At 39.3% G+C, this 25,341-nt stretch overlaps 1 long non-coding RNA gene across 2 annotated transcripts in view; it reads left to right on the forward strand.

Moving 5' to 3' along the window:
- Positions 1 to 20,402, forward strand: part of LOC141424229 (uncharacterized) — a 47,681-nt gene extending 27,279 nt beyond the window's left edge. The window contains exons 3-4 of one of the 2 annotated variants that reach the window (XR_012449214.1): positions 13,542 to 13,605; positions 18,025 to 20,402. This is a non-coding gene — a long non-coding RNA (uncharacterized lncRNA). Of the gene's footprint in view, positions 1 to 13,541; positions 14,379 to 18,024 lie in introns of those variants that run through there. The other variant, XR_012449213.1, reaches the window with a different exon arrangement.
- Positions 20,403 to 25,341: the final 4,939 nt, after the last annotated feature.

Here is a 25,341-nt window from a genome sequence, read left to right on the forward strand (position 1 = left end):
GGTGGCCTGCATCACCTGGAACAAAACTTTCCTTTCTTGACATCTGCAAAAGTGCCAGGGAAAAGACCACCCTCCCAAGAGATAATGGCTTTGGTTTTTTCTGAGATTCATCAGGGATAGGCAGGTACTTTTAAGTTCCATGGTATCTTTTCTACAGTTCTCAAATAAGGAGAAGAAGGAGCTCAGGTGATTTCTGAAGGTCTGAAGGCAGCTGCAGGCCTAGTGAGCTGCAGGCACAGTAGGGCTTTGTATCTGTCCTCATGAGTTAAATCATAGGCTGTGTGTGAGCATGGAAGTCCACTTGATACCTCCTCTGAACTAGAGAGAGGACTACCTATGTCACAGATTCTTGTAAGGATTGGATTCTTTAAGTATGTGTAAAGCACTGACGTAAGGCCTGTGTCACAATGCTCAAATACTCTTTACAAAAATGCTATGATCTCAAACATCAAAGAATCTGGGAAGTTTGCCTTTCTGAAACACAACTAGATCATTTAGTCCCAAATATTTCCCACCATAACTTATTACTCATTGGAGCATGACAAGCATACAAATTTGGATCAGTACCACCAAAAAATAATCCTAAAATAGAGTATTGCATAGTCTACGTTTTATATGAGATGTTTTAGATATCTTTTTTTTCCTTATCTGTTCCAAGTTGCTTAAAAATAAAGGAAATAGCATCAGTTAAATCAAGTTGGGAAAGTGAAGATTTCTAGCAAATCAAGGACAAATAGCTGAGTTCAACGAAACACTTCCTTTGATCTCAAGGTTCTGTACTTCAAAGAGGAGCCAGCAGGATCGTGCAGGCGACTGCTGGGAGATCCCTCCTTTCCTGACAACGAGGGGGCTCCTGGTAAAAGGAGGGTGAGGATGTCAGAGAGCCTATTTAAGAGAAGAGTGAATGCCTGCCATGGTTGGCCTGCCCAGGCCAGACTCTGGTATGAAGAGTCTCAGGAAAATAAATGAGTCAGAAGATGTGGGTTTGGGGGTTAATTCTGCTGTTACTCAGATCCCTCAAGAAAGTCTCCTAACCTCAGTCTTCATGTTCTCCCATGAGAAATGGGACAGTAATACCTTACCTATCAATCACATTGCTTTGATAAAAAGGTAATGCTAGAAATAAGATTAAGAAACAAAACTCAAGAAGGATCCTCTGAAAGCTTGCTTTTTCTCCCAGGAAGAGTTTTCCTACTGTTGTATCTCCAATGCTTAGTGTGCTGTAGGAACTCCATAATTCTTTGCAGAATAAGTGAAGGGGAAAATGAAGACTGTGGTAAAGGTTGGGCCAAGGACTCTCTGCCACTTATATTTGCTCTTCCCTTCTCTTGAATCACCCGGTTCATGGTAACCTTGCAGCCCTGGCTCTACTTGATCCTGGGATTCAGTAACAAGGAACTACTAAGGTCAGGGAGAGAGCAGGGCAATGAGGAAGGGAAGGAAAGAGAAAGAGCTACCCTGCAGCAAAGAAGAAAGGACAGCAATGAGGATGGAAGAAGATTCCCTGCCACTGCATCAAATGGGAGTCTTGCTGTGCTGTCTCAATGTGCCCATGCTTTCTTGGACAAGTGTTCTCACCATTATTCCCTCAATTTCATGTTTGCCTCCAACTGGATGAATCAAACATCCAACTTAACAGTGAAATACGACTAAGTCATCCTAAATTCTTAGTCACGAAAGAGGATTCAGGACACTGGAGAAATCCAGACACTGACTCACATTATGAGAACATAATGAATAACAAGAGAGGAAACTGTAAGACTGAACAGCCATCTTTTTGAAATGTTTGTAAAGTTTCCATGTACCTTTGAGATTCTCATTTCTACAACACCTTTGGACATACTTTGTTTTTCAGAATCAGAGAAAATGGGAAGGTGCTGAGGGTGCCCTCTGGGGTCACCAGTGGGGTCCTTCGTGGGTGTGTGACACTGGAGCCCAAGGGCTTAGATAGCTTGTGCTTCTGTGATTTTGAGATGGTTTCCTGATCCATGTCTGCAGCAAGACAGTCCTTGCTAGAGGAGTGAGATACTCATTTACTCAGGATGAAGGAGACACATTCAGAAATATTGCTGCCACTGAGGATGTCTGAGGCTGCAAGTACAGGAGGCCTGATCTAAACTGGCTTTAAAACAACAGCATGTACTTATCTGACATCACAAGACAGGAGACTCTGGGGTCATGCAGCTTCTCTGCAATTCTTTCTGTTCTAGAGAGGAAGTAATGAGTCAACAAGGAACAGTCTCTGCTATGACTCCCTGAGTTCAAGTTCCAGATTTGGTGCTTCTTAGTTGTAGGGCTTCCCACAAGTTGTCTAACCTCTGCAGCCTCAGTTCCCTCCTCTATAAATTAGAGAGAATAATAGTATCTCTCTCCCAAGGTCATTGTTAGCAATAAATTAGCTAACACCTGTAAACTGCTTAGCCAGGGCCCAGCTCATAATAAGCATTATGTGCTAGTTCTTATTGTATTTATTTATTTATACCATCTGTTCATGGTCACAAGATTGTTTCCAAGGTAACAAACTTTTACGCTGTACATTTTCATGCTATACAGGACTCCAGTGTTGCAACACAAAATGGCCACATCCATGAGGAGGTACTCTACCGTGCTGATTGCTGTGGCTTAAATTCTCTTGCAGGATTGATTTTGGAAGTGCAGAAGGGGATAGGGCAAGAGATGAGAATAGCACTAGCTTCTACGCATCCCTGTCCTTTAGCAGGAAAAATCTTTCCCAGATCTGCATTCCTTTCTTTTGAATTCCATAGGTCAAGACTGGACCACGTGGTGATATCCAAGCCAATCTTTGGCCAAGGGGAATGGAAATACCATGGTTTAGAGTCTCATGCTATTCAACAAGGTAGCCACTAATAACATGAAACAATTCAGATTTAAATTAAAATTCTATAAAGTTAAAAATCCAGTCACAAAATTTACATTTTAAAGTCCCAATAGCCATAGAAGGATGGCAGTTTTTATAATGGACAGTGGAAATACAGACCACTCCCACCATCAGAGAAAGTTCTATTGGTCAAGGCTAGAGTCAGTATTCACCCTGGGACTGGGTGAGTAGTGAATATCCCTTCGCACACTTTTTTATGGTGCTTTAACAAAATGAGGACTGTTCACAGAGAAGAAGTGGACATTGTTTTGGGGCTGAGAATCAACAACGAAAGAGGAATAGGAGGGATGACCAGTGCTATTATTTGTATCCATATAGTCTCTTCCTACCAATCAAGAGAGCTGTTTGTGCCCACCCCTTCCCAACTCTACATTCAGCATCATGCTGACAGCTCAAAATCAGTCCAGCAAGAGAATTTAAGTCACAGGAATTGGCACTGTAAAGCAAACATCTCTTCCCACACTGGTTGTTCAGTTTTTATCAGAATATCATGGGCTAGTCCCCCATCTTCAGAGTCTCTGATTCGGTACACCTTGGATGGTGCCTGAGATGTTCAGTTCTACCAAGTTCCCGGGTGATGCTAACTTTGCCTGTTTAGGTAACACACTTGGAAACTTGCTTGGAAGATTTGTTAGAGCACCTTGATTCAAGCAGTAGATTTGAGTAAATTGTAGATCATCATTGACAAGAAGAATGCTGGTGGTATCATCAAAGAATGCTGGCTAAGTAACATCTTATATCAAATTGATATTACTAGGAGATAATTATAGAGCATTGACCACAGGCTGGCTACTGTCATTCTGTGCATTAACTTGTTTATTCTTCCCACACAGCCTAGGTTGTGGGTTCTATTACCAGATATTATTGAAGCAGCATCTCAGAGCAGCCAAGGGACCAGCCCAAGTTTGTACAGAAAGATGTGAACATGGGCATGCTAGGTCGAGAGCCCATGAGTTAAACTTCCATATGGCAAATCACAGATGAGACACAACTTCAGTTCTGCTAAATGTAAGTCTAGCAACAATTCTTTAAAAAGAAGTCAAAAAATACCCAAAAAAGACTTTGACTTCCATGCCTTCCAGGAAAATGAATAGAGAAGTTTTCATTCCTTTTATTGTCCTTCTTCCAACAACATGAATGTGCAGAAGACCACATCACCAATCAATGAAGACATATTTCCCTAGATCTGGAGGCAGCAAAATTTATCTGTAAAGGCAACAGTGAACATTTAGACTTTGCAGGCCCTACAGTCTCTGTTGCAACTTTCAGCTCTGTGTTGGTAGGCTGCAAACAGCCATGGGCTATATGTGAGAATGAGAACAGTCTATGTCTCCGTAAAACTTTGTTTACAAAAATAGACATTGGGCCCTATTTAGTTGTAGGCTATAATCTGATGGTCTGTCCTGGATTCATCTAGAAGTTACTCTTTATTCCTAAATAACTTACATACACTATACAACAGAACTTTACAAAATAAACCAAAACACCAGTATACCAGGATAATCACTTAACAGATACCAATGGGAACATCCTCAGAAGAGAATTGATTTCTCTGGTCCTAATTTGGGTATAGAAGTTCTTTCTTGGATTTTGTTTACAAATAGTAGACCCAGTTGGCTATGGAATCATGCTACTAAGGTAAAGGTTCATAAATCCAAAGCTTAGCCTAGCTTTGTCCAAGAATGGAATGAGATAGACAGGAAATTATGATTTCATTGGATCACCTGAAATATATATTGACTAGTCTAGAAACAATCTAAAGTATGGATTTAAAATCATCACTGTCATCTTCTTAAAAGATAAAATATTTGTTCGTTACATTTTATAAACCAACATGATGTCCAAGGGTGCGATGATGCACTGTAAGGCATTCAAAACCAGTGTGTCTCAGACCATCTCCTCCCTCAAGGTTGCCACCATCTTGGTAAACACCTCACAACTTTTCTCCCAGGCCCTTTCCTGTTCTCTCTGCCTCCAGACTCTCACTGCTCCTGTTTAATTTTCCAAACGCACATCCCTGATCCTTTCGAACTCATGATCAGTCCTTTCATGCCAAACTCTCCAGCCTGGCATTCAAGTGATGATTATACCTATCTTTATTTCTCTCGTGTCTTCAGAAAGGAAGTTCCAACAGTTTATTCAAAGGAAACAGGTGTTTTCACTGAAGCAGCAAAAACCATACTGCTATACTAGGGGAATTCATAGCCAAGGCAAAACAAAGCCATAGGCAACAAGATAGTCTAGAAATCAAAGGAACAGTGTGACAAAGCTTAATAAGTAGGGCAATAGAGCACAGCATTTCTCTTCCTCTGTGGTGTCTGACATCCGAATGACTCTGGAACTTAAAAGAACAACAGACATATGTATGTATATGGAAAAAACGATACCTGTTAAAACTGTTCCAGGAATGGGAGGAGGGAGAGAGAAAGAAGAGTGGTGGAGGGGGTGAATTCAAGTGTGATGTATTTGATATATTGTAAGAACTTTCATAAATGCCACAATGTACCCCCCCACCCAGCACAATAATAAAAAAAATAAAATGAGTTAATCTACAAAAAAATAGAGTTGATGCCCTGGGTCAAAGCTTTCCAAATTTGCCTTTTCATTAGAATCACTTGAGTGACTTTTAACTGTAACATTAACAAACTCACCCCAGACCCAAGAAAGGGGCCAAGGACTCTGAATTTTAATAAATGCTTACTTATGATTGTTCATATTTGGGAAAATGCTGTCTTCACATTAAAATCACCTGGAGGCCATGCACAGAGATCACATGGAGAAGCCACACGGAAGTGTTCTGGCTGACTGCCCATCCAAGGTTTTGGCAAACAGCCAAGCTTGACTGCTAAACATGTGTGAAAATGCTTCCAGACGACCCCAAACCCTGCTCACCAAGGCAACCCAGCTGAGGTCCTGGACATCATGGAGCTGAGACGAATCATCCTCTTTGCCCTTCCTGAATTCCTTACCAACAGAATCCAGGAGCTCAATGGCATGGTTGTTTTATGTATTATTACAAAAGCACCTGGGAATCGTTTTTAAAATGCTGTAGCTTAGGTCTTATCCCCAAGACATCCTGACTTATTAAGTCTAGAGTAGAATCTGGTATTAATTTTTTTCCCTCCTTTTCTGTTATAAAAACTTTAAACATCAAGAAAAATTGAGAGAATAATATGTGAAAATCTAGAGACCCATCATAATTGTGAATATTTGCAATGTAATAGACAGATAGGCAGAGATGAATTATCTGATAGTAATTTACTGATATAACATTTGATTCCCAATACTTCAGCAGATAACTAATCCAAAAATAATAGTGCTGTCCTAAATAACCACAACCCGAGTATCACATGTAAGAAAATACTATCAATGATTTCTTTTTTCTCCTTTTATTTTATCATTTTTACATTTACTTATCTGTGTATACATTGTGCCACCTAGCCCCCCCCTTACCCTCACTTCCAGCCAGAACCTGTGCCACCCTCTTCTCTGATTTTATTGAAGAGAAAACTTAAGAGATAATAAGAAAGACATATTGTTTTGCTAGTTTGGGATGAAGATAGCCATACAGAGAGATTCCTAGCATTGCTTCCGTGCACATGTGTATTACAACCCACATTGGTTCATCTCTACCAGACCTCTTCGCTACTTCTTGGTCCCTTTCCCATAGTGGCCTCTCCTAATTTAAGATTACTTTATTTGCTCCTCAACAGGGAGCACATCAACCACATTCAAGTTTTAGGTTTCCTTCCCTTTCCTTATCCCTCCTGTGTGCAGTCTCCCCTTAGCGTGTGACCCATGTCCAATAATATTACTGCATTTGTTTTAGGTCTATAATCTGCATATGAAGGAGAACATGAGATTTTTGGCCTTCTGAGCCTGGCTAACTTCACTTAAGATGATGTTCTCCAGTTCCATCCATTTACTTGCAAATGATAATATTTCATTCTTCTTTGTGGCTGAGTAAAATTCCATTGTGTATAAATACCACGTTTTCGTGAGCCATTTATCAGTAGTGGGACATCTTGACTGTTTCCGTAGCTTGGCTATTGTGAATAGTGCTGCAGTAAACATGGGTGTGCAGGTTCCTCTGTTATAACTTGAGTCTCATTCCTTCTTAATGTCTGGTCCATGCCATATTTCCACAACCAGGATTGAATCAAATTTAACATATTGCGTTTGTTTGTTGAGGTCATTCAGTCTGTTGCCCTCCCTTTTGTCTATTTTTTTCTACTACACTGACTTTTTTTTTTCATTTTTCTTTTATTATTCATATGTGCATACAAGGCTTGGTTCATTTCTCCCCCCTGCCCCCACCCCCTCCCTTACCACCCACTCCGCCCCCTCCCTCTCCCCCCCAATACCCAGCAGAAACTATTTTGCCCTTATCTCTAATTTTGTTGTAGAGAGAGTATAAGCAATAATAAGAAGGAACAAGGGTTTTTGCTGGTTGAGATAAGGATAGCTATACAGGGAGTTGACTCATTAATTTCCTGTGCGTGGGTGTTACCTTCTAGGTTAATTCTTTTTGATCTAATCTTTTCTCTAGTTCCTGGTCCCCTTTTCCTATTGGCCTCAGTTGCTTTTAAGGTATCTGCTTTAGTTTCTCTGTGTTAAGGGCAACAAATGCTAGCTAGTTTTTTAGGTGTCTTACCTATCCTCACCCCTTACTTGTACTACACTGACTTTTTAAAGCAACCAGGCCACATAGAATAGTCTATGATTTATATTGGTCAGATTGTCTCTTTACGGTGTCATTTAAGTTGTACATCATTTCCCGGTAGGTCCTATAAATTAAACTTGAATCCAAAGAGAAATTGGGGGATAGGGATGTGGCCCAAATAGTAGAGCAGTAGCCAACAAACTCAAGGCCCTGAGTTCAAACTACAGTACCACACAAGAAAGAGAGACAGAAAGAGAGGGGGGGAGGGAGAAAAAGAGGGAGGGAGAGAGGAAATGAAGGAAACTAAAGAAGAGGAGGGGAAAGGACAGGAGAGGAGGAGAGGGGAGGGAAGGGAAGGAAACAATAAAGAGATCAAGCATTTGGGGAAAGTATAATTCACAGGAAATACGTACTTCGCATCAGGCTAGGTGGCATATAATGTCAAGTGGTCATGCTGAGTGAATTTGATCCCTTGATTAATGGGATGGCCATTCTACCTCTCCATTAAAATGTATTTTCTTAACTATTTGCAATTAGCAAAGAATCTGTGAGGCAATATGTGAGATCCATGAATGTACTGTTTCCTCAACAAAATTTCACCTAGTATTTTTAGCCTCCATTGATAACACATACCTAAAAGAATTGTTGCAAAATGTATATTAGTTTTATTTTTTTATTAAGTCATTGTTTTAAATTAGTATATATTCATTGTACAAAGGGGTTTCACCATGGTATTTCGCATAGGTATGTGTGGTACTTTGACTAGATTAATCCTCTCTATTGCTCTCTCTTCCCTATCTCCTCCTTGATTTCAATAGGTTTCCTTACGCCATCTTCATATTTAGATACAATGTACTTCAATATCATTCACCCCATCATCTCTTTCCTTCTTCTCTCTCCCCCTTGTCCCTCCAAACCTTCCCACAATTGTAATCATGTTATATATTTATTTATTTATATATACATACATTTTAGGTCTAGATTCCTCTGCATATGAGAGAAAACATGGCCTTTGTCCTTTTGAACCTGGCTTATTTCACTTCCTATGATGATATCCAGTTCCATCCATTTTCTTGCAAATGACATAATTTCAATTTTCTTTATGACTGAGTAATGATCCATTGTGCATATATACCACATTTTCTTTGTTCATTCATCAATTGATTCCAATAGCTTGGCTATCATGAGTAGTGCTGCAATAAACATGAGTGTGCAGGTGTCTCTATTGTATGCAAAGACTTACATTACTCTGGATATATGTCCAAGCATGGTAACCCCCAGATCATATTGTAATTCCACTTTTAGTTTTTTAGAGAACCTTCACACCGATTTCTATAGTGGCTCCACTAATTTATATTCCCACCAACAATGGATAAGGGTTCCTTCCCTCAACCCCATCCTACATCTCCACCAGCATTGTTGTTGCTTGTGTTCTTCATGACAGCCATTTTGCCTGGGGTGAGAGGAAATCTTAATGTTGCTTTCATTCACATTTCCCTTATGACTGAGATGTTGAGCATTTCTTCATGTATTCATTGGCTATTTCAAGAATTATCTCTTAAATGAATTTGCCCATTTACTATTTGGATTGTTGGTTCTTCAGTAGTTTAGATTTGAGCACCTTGTGTATTCTAGTTATTTGTCAGATTTGTCAGATGTATAGCTGGCAAAGATTTTCTCCCATTCTGTAGGCTATCTCCTCATCCTAGTGACTGGATTTGCTACGCAAAGGCTTTTGAGTTTGATGCAGTCCCATTTGTCAATTCGTGCTCTTATTTGCTGAGCTATTGGAGTCCTATTCAGGAAGTCGTTGCCTGGTCTATATCTTCCAGTGTTTTCCCTATGTTTTCCTGTAGTAGTTTCAAAGTTTTAGATCTTTCATTAAGCTCTTTGACCCATTTTAAATAGATTTTAGTAAAAAGCGAGAGATAAGGATCTAGGTTCAGCTTTCTGCCTGTGGAAATCCAGTTTTCCCAACACGTTTGTTAAAGAGGCTACCTATTCTCTAATGTATGTTTTAGCACCTTTGTCAAAAATCAACTGCCTGTTACATTGTGGGCTTATTTTTGGATCTTCTATTCTATTGCTTGACCTGACGGTTTTATGCCTGTACCATGCTGTCTTTGTTACCATGGCTCTGTAGTATTGTTTGAAATCAGGTATTGTGATGCCTCCAGAATTGTTCTTTTTGCTTAAGGTTGCTTTAGCTATTCAAAGTCTTTTGTGCTTCCATATAAATATTAGGATTGATTTCTCTCCCTCTGTGAAGATAAATCAAGTGGAACTGTGGTAGAGTTTGCATTGACTATACGGATTGCTTTTAGTGATACAGGCATTTTCATAACACTGGTTCTGCTGATCCATGAATACAGGAGGTGTTTCCATTTTCTAGTGATTCCTTTCTTCATTGTATTATAGTTTTCCCTGTAGAGGTCTTTCACCTCCTTACTTAAATTTATTCATAGGTACTATATTTTTTAGAGGCCATTGTAAAGGAGATTGTTTTCCTGATTTTTTTCTCTATTATTTACATGCAGTAAAAATCCAACTTTTTTCTGTACAATTTTGCAAGTCTTAACATGTATGTTTGTGTACGCACCACAACCATTAAGATATAGTTTAGTCCCACCCCCTACCCCAAAATTCTCCCATGTCCCATTACTGTCAACCCCTCCTCTAACCCCAGCCCCTGGCAGCCACTAATCTGTTCTCTGTCCCTTTAGCTTTGTATTTTCCAGATGACATATAGCTGGAATTAAACACTATGTTTGAAAAAAATTTTAAAGAAAAACTTTTTAGTCTGGCTTTTTACACTTCTCAGATTGTGCTTCATTAAGATCCATCTACATTGTTGCTTGTGTCAGTAATTCCTTTGCCTTAATGAATGGTATCCCATTATATGGGTACATTCATTTGTTTATTTACTGAGGGACATTTGAGTTGTTTATGGTTTGGGGTAAGTCTGAATAAAGTCATAAAAAACATTCTCATCCAGATCTTTGTGTAAATGTATGTTTTCATCTCCTTTGGGAAATTACTTGGAAACAGGATTAGTGTCAGTGGTTATACTGTCTGTATTCTTACCTGCAATGGAATAGTTCTGTTGTTTTTTAAATGGTATCATCTTTTCTATTTCGTAGCTGCCATTCTCTCATGAAAGAAAGCATGTTCTCATCAAGCAGAGGTACACCATGGTTCTGTTTGTAAAGGCAGAGTGAATGCTAGTTCTTTCTACCTTACTACTAACTTCTAGAGAAATGAGTTTCACAGTAGTTACCTCCAGGAGTGGCAACAACTTCCTTTTAACTTATTTTTTCAAACTTATGGATTTAGAATTTTTTATTCCATATTTTATAATCAATAATAGCATTCTCTTTAATGCTCAAACTATCCTAAATTTGCCTTTTGGAAAGATTGTATTTAGTTCTGTGAGCTTTTGACGTGGTTTCACCAGTCTTGGACACTTTTTGATTTCTGGAACAGTAAGATTCCCAATCACACCTTGAACTTTCTCTGAACCCAGCCCAGAGTCAGCCGTTTCTCCCAGACGCCTGGCTCCTTTTACAGTGCTTAGAAACAAGTCTGGGTTGCAGGGGTCTCATGGCTACTGAGGCTTCATCATTTCTAGATTCTTTCAGTAGAATACACACATACACACACACAAACACACACAATTGAAATAAAAAAACTAGGATGTAGACATGCATTTAAATCATGATTCAGAACAATATTTCCAATTAAATCTAACCTTCAGAGTTTTAAAAACACCTTTGAGTTTTGTTTCTATCACTTTTCCTTTACGCCAGAAATTTTTATTCTAAATACAGTTAACATATTGACTGATTTGCTTTGTGTCCTGATACAGTAAATTAATTTCACAATTGTACTGCCAGTCCTGCTAAGGTACTTCCTGTCCTTTTCACTCTTACACAGTTTCCCATCAGGAAGTTCTAGTTGAAGTGCTAAGTTCAAAAGTTACTGAAATAATTCTTTCTCTGTGTGATTATGTTTGCAACTTGGTAGACAGTAGGTATGTTTGTTTCCATATATTTTCAACTTTAGGGTTTGGCATGACTGTAGAGATTACAGTGTGTAGTTAGGGGTGAGCAGAAGGTGGTTCTCTGTTCTCTCCCTTTCCCTATCTTCTGTTTCTCTCTTCTTTGTAGCTCACCTCCTCCATCAATACACCTTTCTTTGATGCCATGCACCAAGAGTAGCAATTCCCTTCTCTGAACTCCACTAGCCCTCTTCCTAATAGGAATCTTGAAATATTCTTCCTTCCATTACAGTCCTACTGGTAAACTGTTGCTCTAAAGAGCCAGATGGTAAATACTTTAGGCTTACAGGTCACACACATCTCTGCTATATACTCTTCCTTTTTGGACAATCCTTTATATTCTTCGATAGCCAGGCCTACAAAAACAGGTGATATCCTGAGATATCATCCCTGGGTCATAGTTTGTCAGTGCCTTCCCTATGTCATCTAATTCAAGTATATTGGTACAGGAAAAATCTCTTTTTAATCCCAGGGAGCCTATTTACAGATGTTTACACATGGGAAAGGGTGCTCACTAAGTGTTTAATGAACTCATGAATATGTACTGTTATCTTGTACAGCATACTTACAACACTTTGTTTTTATTCCAGAAAATTGAACTGTACAAAACTCTAACAGCACTGTGCATAAACACAGAGAGTAAGTTACAGACAGTGACCTGTACGTAATACCAGCCCTTTTGCTCAGCAGAGTGAGTTTTGTGCAGGGGATGAAGAAGGTGGCAGTGATGTGTGGAAGCTGACCACAGACTTGGGAGTGTTTTGGGGACTAAATATAAGCATCCAAGAGAGAGGAAGTTCATGGCTAAAAATGTATAGGAACAGATAAAGCAGCAGAACTAGAAGTAAGAGAAATTCCTTCCTTGTAACCCAAAAAGTGGCTTCCAGTATCCATGAAGATACAGGTAGAATAACATTTCTCCAAAATGTGTAGGATGGGAAATATTTCAGAGTTTGAATTTTTTATTCAGATTTTGGAATATTTGCATATGCACAATGAGGTAGCTTAGGAATGGGACCCAATTCTAAACATAAAATTTGTTTATGTTTCATATACACCTTATACATATGACTAATGGTAACTTTATGCAATACTTTCAGTGTGCCTGCCTTTTTACTGTGACCCATCACATAAGGTCGTAGGTGAATTTTCCACTTGTGGATTCAAAGAGCTTTGGCTTTGGAACATTTCAGATTTTGGATTTTTGGATTAATGATGCTCATCCTGTATTCCTCCCTCTTTAGGGAAAGGTGATGACATGAGGAGAACGGAGCTTTGGTTTCTAGAAGCCTGACTCCATTTTCATCCATGTCTAAAAGAGGAACAAGATGGACACCACCTGGAAAAGAGGGCAGGTGCTTAGGCACCTGAATCTGTTAGCAAAAAAAAGTAGGGTGTAATGAATACTGCGAAGGACAGAGTGTTGTGCTACAATTTCTTCCCTGAACACCTTCCTAAAACAGCTCCTCAGTTTACACCTTAGGGCAAAATGCTAATTTTACTGGGATTTAAAAAAACTGGAAATGCTTTTTTAAAAATCTGTTGTCTGAATTTTAATGTCAGTACTTCTTAACTTGAAACACAGATTTTTTTTTTTTTGGTGGCACTGGGATTTGAACTCAAGGCCTTATGCTTGCTGGGCAGGTGCTCTTACTGTTTAAGCCACTCTGCCAGCCCAAGATTTTTTTAAACAAAGAGTAAGTGTAATTAGAAATGGCTTCTCTTCTTATAAGTAACAGAAGAAGAATGAGGGGCTGGAGATGCAGCTCAGTGGGAGAGCACTTGCCAAGCATGTGCAAGGCTCTGGGTTCCTTCCCCAGAACCACACACAAAAAAGATGGATTTCATTAATATTCTGTCTATTGTGATATCTACCATATGTGCACAACTTAAAGAATAATACATACTTATTTACTCTTTAGGTCACTTGAAGAAAAGAATTTACTAATACATTGGAAGCTTGTCCTCCTACTCCCCAGACATAGTGTGAATTTGGGTAAATCTGGACATTGCTATTTGTGTTTATCATGTATTTATCTATTCCTAAACAATATAGTGACTGGTTTTGTATGGTTTTGCTGTGTTTGTTCTTTTGGGTGTTCACCAAATTTCCTTAATTTAAAGAGCTATAGTCTTAATAAAATTTAGAAAAAAAATCTGCTGTCTGTGTTCCAGAAAGTTTCTACTGACACTCATTTCCACCTCTGACCTCAACCTGGTGTCCTGGTGATGTTACTTCCTACCACTGGGACCCTCCCATCCAAAGCATCTCACATCTGACATTAAAAGAGATGTCTTTGTGGTTGCTGCCAAAAAATTTACGAGTCTGTTTGAAGGATTTTTTATTCTAAGAAAATTTATTTCTTAGAATATGTAGTTGGGATGAAAAGGCTGAGAAATCCTTCCAAAACAAAGGTGCTTTACCTTGTTTGAAGTTACAGTTTTGTTTCTTCCCTTAGCCTATCTTAAGGCATCTGCTGTAAATTAAAAGGAAAGAAGTCATTGAAATCAAATGGGTTGCACTGAATAGCATGAATCTCATTAAGAGTAGTTTGTGATAAAAGCTAGAGACCATGCTGCTGCTTTTAAGTACAACCAAGTTAAACATCTGAACGATTTCTGCTGTCTCTTAAATTTTAAGAGGCAACACGTTTGTGATATTTGTTGACATTTGTTATACTTTTGATGAACAATTAGCCTGAAAGAATATTAACAGGAAATTCCATTCGTGAGATAAGCAGCTGTTTCTGCAAAGGCTCAGCCAGATCATGGGACCAAAAACCTTCTTTATACAGCTACTGTTGAATAGTCAGCATTCCTTATGTGTCTGAAAGGAAACGCTTTTAAAATAACCTTTATGGCTAATTTTGATTCACATTTTTTGTAAGGAGAAAAATAGCTTTTATGTTTAATTCTGACTCTTATACTTAGAGTTTGCTACATATGAGTATCCTTAATTATTTTATAAATTTGTGGCCTTAATATCATATAAGCTTCAAATAAAAGTCATCAATAAATGACACCAGTAATTTCAAAACTGTGATGCTTAAGAACCCTGATTCCATAGCATATCACAATGCATTATTTTATTCTTGAAGCAAAATTCTAGTAACATTCTCTTAATTACATACATGCCTCTCTTCCATTTTAGAGCCATTAAAATATTTAGTGTTAATGTTCACATTGTAACATTTATTTAGTACCCACTGAATTACTGGGGTTATACCTCCAGATGACTGAGAGGAAAAAAAAGCCAATAAATATCTAGGTAGAGTACATTGCCAACAGAAATGATGGCAGTTTCATGGAAGCACTAGGCAGGCACTGATCAGCTTTCCTCCGAGGGTTAGGGTCTTATCAAAGATTCCCTTCCAATCCAGCAATCATCACATCATGGAGAGCCTGCCTCCTCAACACCATCCACACCAGCCTCTTCCTCTTCATCCGAACTGCCCACTCTCCCCCTCTTCTCCACTCCCCTTACTGTAAAACCCATGTGCTTCTACCTAACCTTCCCGCTTCTCATCTTTCTCATGCACAAATAAGGTCCAAAGCTTTTGGGGCCTTGTGTTCCTATCAGCAAAATATTTCTGAGCAGGCATTTCCGATGTGACATTTGTTTCTAAGTGACTCACTTGTACCTCATACTCTCAAGATGTATCAAAAATCAGGAAAGCTTAACCTCATTCCTGGTTTTTTACAGATGAAAGAATAAATTTGCATCCAACTTTCCCCTAATAACTTCTCACATACTTTTGGGGTACAGGCTCCCCTGCAACATGGGAGATTCCTGTTCAAAACAGTCACCACAGTAAAATGTCTGAAATAATAGCAGATTATAACTAAGACTCGGTATAAATGTCCTGTAATGATAATGATCTCTAGCGCGTACTCTAAAATAAACCCCAGGCCCTTCACCATTTCCATTTTTGTCCATTACAACCCCAGACGTGGCTGCAAAGATAAACAGGTATCTTCTCAGACAAAAACACCCATGTCCCCATCCTCACCTTTATCCTTTGTCCCCTTCCTCCCACTCCTTTGCTTTAGTCCTACTGAACTTTTGACAGCAAAGGAGTTAAGACAGAAAAAGTGCCGAGTATAAATGGTGATTCTTTTCTTTTATAAGCTTTTTTATTGATATAATATTTTTGCATTTTTAGGGTTACCGTATAATAATTCAGTACATGCTTATAATGTGAAATAACCAAATCTGGATAATTAGCATTTTCATTTCCTCAAACATCAATCATTTCCATGTGAGGGGGAAACTCTGACTCTTCTAGTTATTTTGAAATATTTTATTGATTATTATAAACTGTAGTTACCTACTAGTCTACAGAATACCACAACTAAGTTCTCTGATCTATCTGTATTTTGGTGTCTTGTCAATTCCATTATTGGATATATAGCCAAAGGAAAGGAAATCATATCAAAGAGACCCTGCACTCCTGTGTTTACTGCAGCCATGCTCATAACAGCTAAGATATAGACCAACCAAGATGTCCAACAAAGGATGAATAATCAATAAAAATGTGCTATATATGCACAATGGAATACTATTCCGCCATAAAAAGAATAATAACCGGGCTAGAAGTATGGGTCAAGTGGTAGAGCACCTGCCTAGCAAGTGGGATGCCCTAAGTTCAAACCCCAGTACCACAAAAAATAGAAGAAAATCTGTTATTTGAATTAAGATGGATAGAACTGGAAAACATCATGTCAGGTGCAATAAACCAGACACAGAACAAATACCACATATGTTCGCTTCTATGTGGAAACTAAAAACTAGCTCTCACACAAAGAGGTTAGACAATACCAAGTATTGGCTTTCAGATGCTAAGTTGTTTTCCATTTGAGAGCACCCCTGCTCTTTAATTACCCAAAATTCTGAACAATAATTTTTCAGGAAGATTAAGAAATTAATTTTAAGATTAAGATGAAGTGTGCTTTGAAAGCACACTTCCAGGAGTTATGGGTGAGTCTTGTTATATGATAGACAGGAACTGGCTCCCAGTGGTTGGAACTATTTCCTATAAATCCCAAAGGAAATCCCACTATGCACCCCAACACCCATACCATCTCATGTCATTATATGACTTCATCACTTTCTCCTCACCCTACAGCCCTGCTTGCCTGCAGTATTCTCATTTTCCATCTGTGGAACCACCATTGGCCCTGCCTCCCCTGAAGGACAGCTGCCATTGATGTGCAGTTTGTCCCCCTCGTCCATGCCCATATCCCTAACAACACCTCCCCCACTCTGACTCAGAGACCTTTCCTAAATCCTTCTCTCCTCCTCTGCTGCTAATTAACCCACAGCATTTCTTGCTTGAGTACAATTATCTCCTTGGTCCACCAGCCTCTGTGTTCACTGATAATAGTTTTGGCTCAGCTGCCCACTCACCATCATTTTAAAAGCTCAACTTACTTCATTTTTTCCAATTACCAACTTTCACAATATACTATTATTCAGGCCGTGCCCAAGCATTTTTGGTCTTAAGCCTTCATCAGTAAAAAAACTTTAAGCACAGACCTCTAAAATATGCTTTTTTTCCCAAAATTATGAACATGTATTACTGTACTAATATGTTTTAAATATAAAATAATATGCACTTGAAAATATAAATTTAAAAATATGAAATTATCTCCTCTCATTATTTTGGGGTAAAGCAACTGTCCTATTGTTGGAATTGATAACCCTCCAGTGCGGAAAACAGACACACAAGAGACAGAAAATCTTGACAGGGCAATTTCTCTTGATCAAGACAATGCAAGCATGTGCTCACTCCTGCTAAGCAAACATGCAAGCCAAGCACAAAATGGATGACAGTGGCTCCTCCGTATATCCCTGATGCAGTCGTACCTGCCCCTCACCTGGGATTTGTCCAGGTCAAAGGTTCACAGACTTTCCCGATTGGATAAAAGGCTTAGGGGATGGATTAGGGCATGCAGTTTCGTGGGCAATGGAGTTGTACAGGAATCCAGAAGAAGAAGCAAGGACTCTTTAAACATGCATGTCACCTAAGATGGCAAACTGAGGAATTTTTAAGTAATCTAAGAGGGTAACAAATACTTTGATAGAAAAGATCATTTTTCTTACACTATATTTTGGTTATAGTGACAGATACAAGTATCTATAGATGTGTGTTAAAATCCAGAGAACTATAATCCATAAAAACTCAAATTGATTGGAGATAAGATAAAGTAGCAAAAAAATCCTCACATCACTGGAGGGATTTAAACTTCCCTTTGAAAGAATCAATTGCCCCTGGCTTTTGTTCTCCAATCTTTAGAATCCTTTGCAGAAAATTCTGTTAAAGGTGAAACAAATGAAAACTGGAAGCTTTGAAACATACCATTGGGTATGTGCACTCAGCCTCTCTCCTCCCCTTCTGCCTGTAGAACCTGTGATCCAGCCCTCTGGAACTCAGAACACAAGACCCCAAAATATGGCATGTTGAACGCTTTGAACTGAAGACTACAAAAGCCTCAGAAGCAAGAAGTACTCGCTGACCTTTTCTTGCCCTCCTTTCTTCTCCACCTAAGTTGGTCATAGAAACTAGAATTCATCTCTTCCAAAATAAGCCATAAAATCTAGCAAGTCCACTGTCTAAAAATCACTTCATCATCCACCACCTGAAAGTGCTCACGAGTGAGGTCTCTTGATCCCATAACGGGGAGAAAGGAATGTCATACAGAGACACAAAAAAGAATCTGAACAATTCATCTTTGCTGACGTGTCCCCGCCCGGTTTGTTACATTACATCACATCCATCTTGGTTTAATCTTGTTTCCTCCACTAATATCCTCTTCTTTCATCAAACTTAGCATAAAAATACTCAGTCTTCCTTGGGTCTTTAGGCTCTCGTGTTATGCAAATCTTTGTTAAATAAATTTGTTAGGCTTTTCTCTTGTCAATCTGTCTATTGTTACAGGGGTAACAAGCCATGATCCTTACTACCTTCTCACCCCTCCCAACCCCGGAGTGCTTTACTTCATGCTACTCTGTCTCTTTTTGTCCTTTGATACCCTGTTAGTCACTTCCTCCTGTAACAAGGCTCAAACACGCACTGAATTTGTGCAACTCTGTCCTGCTTAGAGGCCAACACTTCATCTCTTTGCATGAATACGGAGTTAAGGAAGCTCGCTATTCCCAGTTAGGTCTGGCACTGCACTTTGAGAATAGAACTACACATGTAAGGAGTAGAGGATGGGTGTTAAAGGGCTCTGCTAATTTCATGAAGGAGAACTGGATGCATGGAGTGAGCAGGAAGGGAAAAACAGAGAAAAGAGGAAGAAGAGGAGAGAATAAAAGGAGAAGGAAGAGAGAGGACAGAAAGAGTTCTCACCAAAATAGTGGGGAGATGAAAATAGGCCAAGGAACATTTTGAAGAATTTTAGATTAATTGTTCTATGGCTATCCAATGTAATCTTCCTTGTCATCAAATTGCCAGCAAAAATCCACCACGTGCAGCTGCTTCACATGTAATAACATACATGTGAAGAACAAGAAGGAACAAATAGTGCTTGCCTAGCGTGCACAAGGTCCTAGGTTCAATCCCACCAAAAAAGAAAAGACAAAATAAAAGAAGCAACAGATAATCAGGGCTGTGTCTGAAGTTCATGTTGACTCCAAGCAAGACGTAGAGGAACAGCTAGCTGCAAGGCAGAGAGTGGAGAGTAAAAATTAGCAGAAGCTGGATGCTGAAAGCAGAGGTGACTGAGGGTGCAACAGGAATGTATAAAAATTTTGGCAAAAGCATTGACTTCCGCTGTCTGGTGGCCAGGGAGTTTGAGCAGATCTGAGGTAGATCTCAGAAGGGGATAGTGGGCAGCCCAGCTGTCACCTGTCTCACTCTTCCATGCCATCCACGCCACCATGTCTGGATCTCAACCTAGCTGACATCCTAGTCTAGGAACTTCTCGAGGACAAGAGCCAGAACTAACTAACACAGTCAGGATGACCTCAAGTCCAAGTCCCAAGTACATACCAGGAGCTAGAGTACAGCTCAGAAGACCATATGTGGACATGGGAAGAAATCAAAGAGAGACCTTAGAAGAAACCAAGCCTGATGACACTTTGACCTTGAATTTTCAACCTCTAGAACTTTCAGAAAATAAATTTCCATTTTTTAAGCCTCTAGTTTGTGGCATTTTGTTATTGTAACTCTGGCAATCTAATACAGGAACCATATTTTCCAAACTAAAAAGTAGGGCATGTGGCCTGACAAGCACAAATGATTTATAGACCCAAGAGACTAAAATAGTTTAGATTAGACACCCAGCCATCCCTAATCCACAGCCTTATTTCAAACTTTATCCTAGGAAAATCCTTTTACTCAATTCTTTATAAAATCTTAGAAAAGGAGGTTCAATTACCACCATTGGAAATAAACCGAATTCCAGTTCTGAAGTTTCACCACCACACATCCTTTTGAGGCCATTTTAAAACCAAACCAAATATAATTTAGAGAGAATTAAGGGCAGAAATCCACGGGCATTTCATCCTTCACATATAAGCGTAGGCTAAATCAACTGTAAGAGCACACTGTTCTATTTTTAGAAAAGAGAGGAAATCTAAGAATCCTGTATGCCTTCATAAAGACAAATCCTGAAAGACCAGCTTTCGTAGACTCTGAAGCCAACCATCTATATAATTAGAAAAAATTCGGGGGTGGCTGGAAAGGAATTATTGTAAATTCTTTAAGATATAAATCAAAGAATGAATTGCAACCTGGCCATGGCTGTTGACACAGCACATATTAACACAATGTTTATTTTCTTCCTCAGATCTAGAATTAAAAAAAAAAAAATCAAAGCTCTGATTTATCAAAATATACTACAAATATATTATATTTATATATGCTATATATATTAATGTATATATATTAATATATGTTTTAAAGTCTGTTGGGGATCCAAACAAAATGTCAAAACATAAAATCCTCATAAAAAGCAAATCAGGTGTGAATTTTTTTATCTTTTGCCTGAAAACTTTAGACCCATAGACTTTATGTTATAGCTCTGCCTTTCAATTCTCACCACAGGCCAAAGAACTACAAGTAAGGAAAAAGGAAAAATTAAATTTTGAATGTTTCTGGATGAAATACAAGTATTCAACTCTGGGGTAAAAGGACAAAATGGAACCAAATTATAAAACTGCCTAATTCACAAAAGGCAATGAAGAATATAAGCATAGCCAGAGAAAACTAAATTACATCAGCTGTTCTTAAGCAAATTTCAAATTTTTTAAGAGTGTTATCCAGAAAAACCAGTGGTTCTTAAAGATGGGTAAGTAGTTCCTGACATTGTCTCCCCAGAAGCAATACCAAAACAAAAAGATGAGTGGATAAAAAGTCTCCCTAATGAGTGGATTAAAAAAAAAATTAGGAGAAAATCTGCTTAATTTCTCCCCAGTTTGAAGGGAAGATACCAGAGAGGATAGGAAAGCTTCCCAGGGGAAATGAAATGGAATGTCTCCCTGGAATAGAATTTTACTCCAACTCTCTACTGACTCAGGGAAAAGAATGTGCGTGAAAACCCAGAGATGAGTAAATAGGGTTTTCCACAGAACGAAAATAAACAGACATTCTCAGAAGAAAAAATAAATAAGGTAAAAGCCACGGAGGTTGTGTGGGTTCAAGGCATGAGCACATAAAACTAGTTTAAAATTCTCCATCTCTCTCCAGATTAAAATTCCTGTCTCAATAGTTGGGGGACAGAAGAGCCTTAGAAAGGACAGCTCAGGTAGCCAGGCTACCTGCAGCCAACTCCTTCTGCACCATGTAATCTGGGGCAGGTCACTTAGCATCACCGGCATCAGTGTCCTTGTCTGTGAAATGGACTCTCTCATATACCTACATACAAGGATAAGATTATCTGACATATGTAAAGCCATAGGAAGTGCCAGGCACATGGCAGGCACCACATTTACCTTCACTATTACCATCACTGTCATTGTCAAAGTCTGTAAACTTCCCTTTTCTTTTCAGTTACTGGCTAGGAAGGATGTGGGTCAGATACCAAGTAAGACACTGATGATTTAAGGCAAAAGACTCAGTCCCTGGCCTAATGAAGCTCTCAATCCTGTAGGTACTGGGCAAGCATTAAATGAATGATCCATGCAAACAGTAGTGGAAATTACCTCAATACACACATGTCAGGGAGCTCAGCCCTGGGCGATTCACTGAAGAGATCCAAACTGTCATTACATGTCTTCCAGCCCATGAAGATATAGAGGGGCCCTGGCTCCATTTCCAAAGGACAAGTGTGTTTTAAATAGTTTAAATAGTCTGGTTATGTTCTCTCTTCTCTTCCTGCTCTGCCGTGGGATACCCCTTCTTGCCATACCTAGTGTGCAGTTTGTCACGTAAGCAAGGAACATCAAAGCACAACAAAGCTTACCTGTCAAGCCCCTGACTCAACATGTACCATGGTCTTACTTAGCATACACTTCACATGCTACAATCTTAATCTTCTCATGACTTCTTCCCCATTGCCATGACCCTTAAGAGCAAAGCAAAGCAAAACAGTACAAAAAGCAGGACCATGGCATTTGATGGTATTGATTGTGCACCATTTGGTCAGCAAAGTTCTTATAGTTATACAGTCCACAATTTGAACAACCCCATGAACAACTCTGTGCCTGATACTCTGGGAGCTGTCAACTCTATTTGGGAAGATCAAGGACAACTGTACAAATCAAGTAGTCATTGTCCTGGGTCTTGAATAAGGTCTGCATTCTTCCCAAGATCTGGGGAAAGTGCTACAGGTGAAAAAAGCTGTGTGTTAAAAACATAGGAGCATGACACATGTGGCATCCTGACACTGCAAGGAGAGCAAGCAGCGGAGAATGTATAGATCCCAGGGAGTATAGGAAGGAGAAGCCGGAGGTGAAGGTGAAGATAAAGCCATGTGGAGGCATGCACGCTAGATCAGTGCATTGGAGAGTGTGGGAGCCTATGACGAGTCTGGAGCCTGAGGGGAATGGGCTATATATGATCAGATTTGTGCTTAAGAAAGATTTTTTTAGCAGTGCAAATACTACACCAGGTCCAGGTTGACCTGGGATGTCACTAAGAAGCTTACTCTAAGAACTAGAGATGAGGTCTTATACTCATCTCTAGTGTGGAGATTTGAGAAGAATTTTTTAGTAGCCAAGTCAAGATGACTAATTAGGATGGGGAGGAAGTTGAAGAAGACTAGGACAATTTTCAGAGTCCTAGCTTTGTAACTGAGTAAGAGATAGATAGTACTCTACCAGTTCTAAAGGAGTAGAAGCAGGGTTGAGGGGGACAGGTTGAATTCAAAGAGCCCTTGAGAAATACAGATAAATATATATAGGAATCAGTTGTTCTCTTGGGTCTGGAGCTTAAGAGAAAGATTTGCTCTTAAGATCAAAGCCACTACAGCACAATGAATTAAGAATTAAGCTGTTTGGGGGAGATTGTAAAGGAAAAGAGAGAGGACACAAGGAGGATAGTTGTCATAATGGAACCTGAAACATTAATGGATGCAAGAAAGACTAAGACAAGAAGAAGTGACTACACAAGGGAGATATGAGGGTAGCTAAGACACCTAAAAAATTAGTTAGCATTTGTTGCCCTTAACGCAGAGAAACTAAAGCAGATACCTTAAAAGCAACTGAGGCCAATAGGAAAAGGGGACCAGGAACAAGAGAAAAGGTTAGATCAAGAAGAATTAACCTAGAAGGTAACACACACGCACAGGAAATTAATGTGAGTCAACTCCCTGTATAGCTATCCTTATCTCAACCAGCAAAAACCCTTGTTCCTTCCTATTATTGCTTATACTCTCTCTTCAACAAAATTAGAGATAAGGGCAAAACAGTTTCTGCCGGGTATCAAGGGGGTGGGGGGGAGCGGGAGGGGGTGGAGTGGGTGGTAAGGGAAGGGGTGGGGGCAGGGGGGAGAAATGACCCAAGCCTTGTATGCACATATGAATAATAAAACAATAAAAAAAAAAAAGAAGAAATGACTGAACTATCACAAAGATGGAATAATCAGGATGAGATTAGGAAGGGCATATGGCTAAGAGTACAGCTGAGGGCTTCATCTAGATCAGAGATCCCAGAACTTATGCTTAGTAAGGTCTAGGTTGGAAAAAGAAGACTTCACACTTAGAAACCTGATGTTCCCTAGGAAATAAGTCACCCAGTCATTAAGACATTATTTCAATCACTATTTTCCAAGCACCTGCTAAGTACCCTAGCACAATAAGTATTTTCATCATCATCCTCTTCTTGGAGCTTAAAATCTGGTAGGGGAGCAGGCATCCACAAATATATGCAAAACTGCAACTGTCATGGTAGCTATAAAGAACTCTATGGTCCAATAAGAGCTTATAGGGCAAGCAATCTACCCATGCAGGTGTCAGCAAAGCCTTCCTTGCTGAGCAGGTTAATTCCTTATACTGATAAACCACTACTGTACCCAAGTCAAGCTGTGTCAACAAAAGTAGAACATGTCACTTGATAAAGTGACATACACAACTCACATCAACAAGTTAGGGTCAACCAAAGGTGAAAGTCAGGAGGAAGGCCCAATAAGTGCAAAAACCCTATAAAGGAGCAATATTGGAAATCCCAGGATCAAAAGACAGTCAGTGAGGCTGGAGCAGAAGTGAGGTGGAATGTGGCAAAAGATGAACCTAGAGACATAAGTAAGATCAGGCCAGATAGGACCTTGCAAGACATCCCAGAAGAGCTCATCTCAAGTCCTTACAATACCAGGAAGCCAGTGGAGAGTGTTAAAGGTAGTAGGTAGCTGAGTTCCATGATCACCTTCGTATTTTATAAATTTCATAAAGTTGATTTTAGCTGCAGTTTGAAGGTGGGTTAGAGGAGCCCAGAGAGACCAATTCTGTGATCCTGGGGAAGAGATGACCATGGCTTAGAGGAGGGGGCAGTGGTGAAATCTGAAAGAGATGATTTTGAAAGACACTTAGGAGAACTGAGTTTGTGGCTCAAATGGTAAAGTGCCTGCCTTGCAAGCATGAGGCCATGAGTTCAAACCACAGTACTACCAAAACCAAAACAAAATGAAACAAAAGACACTTAGTAGGTGATGTTGGATCTGTGCCAAGTTAGAGAATTACCAAGATGAAGTACACTAGATGTGGGTTGGATTTGGGAAAAATATCATGTATTTACTTCAGAATATATTGATTTTAAAGTGTCTTTGAGTCATGCAAGAGTAAATGTCAATGCCAGGTGTAGTGGTGCATGCCTATAATCCCATCTGCATGGGAGGCAAAGATAGGAGGACCTTGGTCTGAGGCTGACATGAAAGCAGAAACACAAGATCCTATCTGAAAAAAAAACTAAATTAAAAAGGATTGGGGTCGTGGAAGACCCTTTTAAATTCAAACACCAGAACTGCCAAAAAAAAAAAAAGGTGTCAAACCGTATGAGCCTGGATCTCAAGGAAGTTCAAGATATACTTAAAGGTTAGGCGTGGAAAGGATAAAACTGTCTGGGACAAAATATAGAAGAGAGGAGACCCAAGACAGATTCTTGAGGAGCTCAAAGATTTATTGGCTAGATAGAGGATGACAAAACTACAAAAAAGAGAAGAAGTGGCCAGAAAGGTAAAAAATTAATGGATCCTTGTAGCATGGAAAATAGAGGTGAAAAAGAAGGATATCCGAGGATATTGCTAAGAGGAAAGGTGAGGGTAGAAAGGCCCACTAGGTTGACAT

This window comes from Castor canadensis, chromosome 6 (assembly GCF_047511655.1).
Source record: "Castor canadensis chromosome 6, mCasCan1.hap1v2, whole genome shotgun sequence".
Classification (NCBI taxonomy): domain Eukaryota; kingdom Metazoa; phylum Chordata; class Mammalia; order Rodentia; family Castoridae; genus Castor; species Castor canadensis.